Source organism: Lycium barbarum, chromosome 3, assembly GCF_019175385.1.
Source record: "Lycium barbarum isolate Lr01 chromosome 3, ASM1917538v2, whole genome shotgun sequence".
NCBI classification, from domain to species: Eukaryota; Viridiplantae; Streptophyta; class Magnoliopsida; order Solanales; family Solanaceae; genus Lycium; species Lycium barbarum.
In genome coordinates this window covers 147589855-147595169 of record NC_083339.1, presented here as the reverse complement: position 1 = coordinate 147595169, position 5315 = coordinate 147589855, and positions in this window count along the sequence as shown.

The following is a 5315-nucleotide window of genomic DNA, read 5'->3' as shown; positions in this document are numbered from 1 at the left end:
GGTATAAAGTAGTAATATTTTGGCGATCCCAAGATGCTCGTACCTGCTGCACGCTTGCACTAAAAAACAATTGAAGAAAAAAGCAGCAGTAGTAACTGGATCATCTTAGAGGTTTAGATCTGAACCATATAAAGCCCGTCAGCTTCTCTGTCAAGCAAAAAAGCAAAAAGTGAGGAATTAAACCAAAGCTAAAGTGAGATCAAGGGGACTTTTATTCTGGCTGTTCACACGTACAAGTTACTTTAAACGATTAAGAGCCCGTTTGGATTGGCTTACAGCTTAAAGCTGTTTGCAGCTTATAAGCTGAAAAAAATAAGTTGGGGTAGTCCAACTTATTTTTTTTGGCTTATAAGCTGTTTTCAGCTTATAAGCTGCTTTAGATAAACTAAGTCAAATGGGTCCAATTATTTTTTTGAGCTTATTTTAAGCATAAAATGACTTTAAGCTGGCCAGCCAAACACTCAAAAAAGCTGAAAACAGCTTATAAGCTAACTTATAAGCCAATCCAAACGGGCTCTAACAACCAAAGCTGAGCACAGGTGGAAAAATCCTAAATCAACAAAGCTCACTTGCCTTATCTTCCTGCAATATCTTTTCTGTGACGGGATGGTGTCCAAGCTATCTTGCGCACATCTCGACTATTCTACTCTCCCTGTGAAATATTGTTTTCTTTGTCGAGCAGATTAATAATCGGGATCTTTACTCAAATAACTGGCGGATTTACTATTTACTTTTCTTACTCAGTATACATACATTATACATGATTATACATATACTATATATGAATTATACATATATTATACATATGTTTGGCTAATTTAAGTTTAAGCGGTTAGATTGGTGGCTATTTTCTTAATCTCATCAATCTTAATTAATTTGCCACCTTTTTCCTCTTTTCATTTTCCCTCTTTCCTTTCTCCCTGTTGTCTAACAGGCTCTCTGTTACCCATTTGTCTAACAGGCTCTCTGCTACCCATTTTACTGGCCCAATTACTAATCTCAGGATCCACAAAAGAAATAGGAAACTGCTAGTCAATTAGCATCAACGCATCAAACTCAAAGAACTTGATTAAACAAAGCAAACATTCTCTGTTTTATAAAACTATGCTAAAACCACCCATCATTAACCCTCAAGAAAAAACTAAAAAATGGAAACCAATATAGCTCGTTATCACGAGAAAGCTGATTAGTTGAGAGGGAGAATTATTTGTTAGGTGAGCGAACAAAGTACCACATTGGTAGCTGCAAAGAAAAAAGAGTTACTTATAAGGAGTTGGATACTCTTAATAATGTGAGGCCTTTTGGGGAAAACCGTGAGGGTTTGGCCTAAAGCGGACAATATCATATCGTGTTAAGAGTATCTTTATTGGGTGTGCGAACAAAGTATCACATTGGTAGCTGGAAAGAAAAATGGAAATAAAAAAGAGCTGATGTAAGGCCTTTTGGGGAAAACCGTGAGAGCTTGGCCCAAAGCGGACAATATCACATCATGTTAAGAGTATCTTTGAGCCGTTTAGCCCAACATTATTAACATCGGATGCCTTGATTTTGGAAAAGTTCATTCTCATACCACAAGAAAATGACGAACATGTAACAAATATATTAATCAGTTCAAAAAAAACTGGGCCATTAACTTGAGTATTTGTATGACCACTTAATACTGTCTAAATAGTTAGGGGTATTCAACTGACTACTAAGCTATTATATTGCACTAGTAAATGTAACCACGCTTCGCGCGGTCATGAAATATCTCATTACCTTTACAAACTAATTTACTATATTCGAAAATTGAATATACTGTAAAATAGTCTTTTTAAGTCTTAATCCGTTTTATTATTATCACTGTTTTCTAAAAAAAAAAAATACTTTGACACTTTATCACCTTACATAATTAGATCTATCCAAAAAGAAAAACAAATCCCTTAAATTATGGGTAAAAATTATTTTTCCTCTCTAATTTTTCTTTAAAATCAAATACCTTTCCTAATTTTGAAGAATTGACATTTTCTCCTCCTATTCTATGATATGTTTATTTTGCCTTCATCATTATCAATCTCATTTATTATATTTTTTAAAATTTTCGACTAATTACCCATGTCATTATACAATTTTTTATTCCATGTGATATTTATTTTGTTTGGCCTAGCTCCTGGTATAACTAATATAAAAAAATATTATAACCCCATATACATAAACCAAAAAAACATTATAACCCCATATACATAAACCAACTCTTTCTCCTTTGCCCGTTACTATTGATTTTATTTCATCTATAAAAATCAACAAACCTAAAGTTAATGTTTATTTCATTAAATTCAAATCAAGAAAAGAAATTACAGAATTGACGTCAAAAGTTTCAAATGAATGTGAAAATCATACCATCGAATATGCGATCTGAATTGAATGAAGTTCCTCCCATTTATTCCTCATATTCAATCGTCTTCGTACTACCACTTTGCAGGAAAGAAGTCAACATCAACTTATTAGTATTCATTCAAGAACATACAGTTACACAACCCTTGCCTATATAAACATATTATATTAAAAAATATTGTATTATAAATATATATATTTTTTATCATACAAACCGGAATTTATATATTTAAACAACCGATGGCTTCCCTCGGTTTAAACCACGTCCACTCCCAAGGATCCCCTCCGGTCTTGAAAAAGAAACCGACCAAAGACGGAAGTTACATTGGAGTTCAGGGTTTTTTGACGGAATCCGTCGGTTTATTTTCCAAACCATTCTTTTCCGATATTGTCAAATTTGGTTTTGCTTTGTTGGTTTTGACCTTCGATTTTCGACCTGTTTTTAGTCGTGATCATATAAGATATGGTAATCTTGAAAATAAAATAAATTACACGAAATAACATGTAAAAATAATCGAATATGCAAAATTTCTTATTCTAACGTAATATATAACTTAAATACTATCCGATTTAACCCTAAGAAGGAAATAAATATGAAGGAAAAAAAAATATACCCGATAATTTTTGTTCTGTTTTCATGGCTGCAAAAAAATCACCAATGAAGCAGCAAAAATATGGAGAAGATGGTGTTGGATCTTTGGAGTAAGATCATAAGATATATATTTAATTAAATCAACATACGAAAACAAAAGAAAGCTTGAAGTCGTTGTTGCTGGGTGTTGAGAATTTCCTTAGATGCTACAGCCGAGACACAACAATTTCACAAGCTGATATACAGCCAACCTCCATAACTTGCACAACTCTTCTTCTCCTCCATAATCTCTGCCATAAGTTTGATGGATTTATTATAATTATTGTAATTAAAAGCTTATGTTTTGATATTTGCCGTTTCTTTCCTTTATATTCATCAGGTTAATTATGCATATTAGAATAGTGTTGAGTTGGTCAAGTTAAGGCGGTAATTAATGAGAGTTATTATACTAAAAAATTGGAAGAAAAGGCCTTATCAATTCCTTCAGTATTGCCCAAAATGGAGACGGTATGCGTTACTTTTTGTCCATGATTAAAGAATTGAACATTGAGCATCATCTAATTGCAATAAGTAACCTTTTAATGCTTGTATTGAATTAGGTTTTTTTTTTCATGATTATATTTCATTTTTAATTAGAAAAATGAGGTAAAATGGTCAAAAAATTGACAAAAAAGATAAATATCAATGATGGTCATAGAGAGGTGCCACATCACCTTGTGTATGCCTAACTTTATATTATATATAGATTGTAACTGAAACGCTAAGAAAATCATTTTTTTCTTCTCCTTTTTCCTGGGGATGGGGAGATCTGTGGAGATGAAAGTTCCTCATGACATAAAAATAATTCCATGAGTAAACTAATTTATCATAATAAACTCTCTGATTCATATGCAAGTCGGACATATTGTCCGAAGTAGGAGGCAACAACCTCAGTGGTTCAGTGTGTTCTCTGCCCAAATCGGAAGATATTAAATCAGCATCCAAGCAGCTAAAGATCAGCCAACTGCGCAGTGTCAGAAGCACGAATATGTTTGGCTATGATCACATTTTCTGAGATGTTCAGGCTTGATACTTTATCTTGCAACTGAGATGCTTCCTTTTCCAAGTCCTCTGATCTGCCGGCTAATGATACAGGCTGTATCATACAACTTTTGAAGGTGTTACAACAACCCCAGGAAAATTGACAATTGATTCCCAGTTCTATTTAGGCTTTCACGGAACAGTTACATGTCCATAAAAATGTAGTGAACTTCACCCCACGAAGGACGAAACTAGAAAAAGAGCAGAGTAGAGCACAATACAACCACCATTTTATGCACAAAATAATGTGATGGCATTGAAGTGTCCTCCCTTTTCTTCGTCAAATATGAAAACAAATTATACAGTTTCTTTATTTTATGAGATAAGATGTCCTGAAACCTTAAAATAATAGCAGCAAGTCAGAAACCAATCAAGCAAAAATAAAGTCAAAACAACGAACAAGACAAAGCCAGGTAGTAGAAGTAAAGGTGAATACCCTTTTGCTGAGTCTAGTTTAATATGTTGATTGCTCGAGAAAGATCTGCTAACAGGCAAGCTGGATTCTGTTAACAGGCAAGCTGGATTAAGAGACTCAGACACAGCACTCTGATCTCTTCTAGAGTTAGAACTCAAAGGTTGAAGTGATCCTTTAGAGTTAACACTGTTCTGTCGGACCTGCTCCACGTGTGATTTGAAGATGAGCTGCTTTGTGAAGATGAAGACTTGGTAGATCTTTCAGCAGACTTGCATCGAGCATCCACCAATCCAACTTCACACACTGCCGACCTGTCATATCAGTAGATGGCACTCATTTGTATGGCAAGTATGATATGAAATTATCTGTTTCTGTTACATCAGATGTACTTGAACAAATATCACCCCCTGCGTTTTCCATTGCTGACAAGGAAATAAAGTTGCATGCATGGAAGTGGTTGCTGCGAAATTTGAGTAGGCATGTAAGTTGAAGGGGAGCCTTGGCGTAACTGGTAAAGTTGTTGCCATGTGACCAGGAGGTCACGGGTTCGAGCCGTGGAAACAGCCTCTTGCAGAAATGCAAGGTAAGACTGCGTACAATAGACCCTTGTGGTCCGGTCCTTCCCCGGACCCCGCGCATAGCGGGAGCTTAGTGCACCGGGCTGCCCTTTTTTTTATGTAAGTTGGGAGACGACGTGGAATATGCTTGATTTCTGATCGAGCTGCTGGAATTCTTCAGAGTATAAATGAATTGGTTGAATGGCAGGATGATCGAGCGTACCTCTGTTTCAAGTAAGGAAGTTTGAGATTGTTATGGAACAAAGTAAGTCAATCAAGCCTAAAGCTCATGCACACT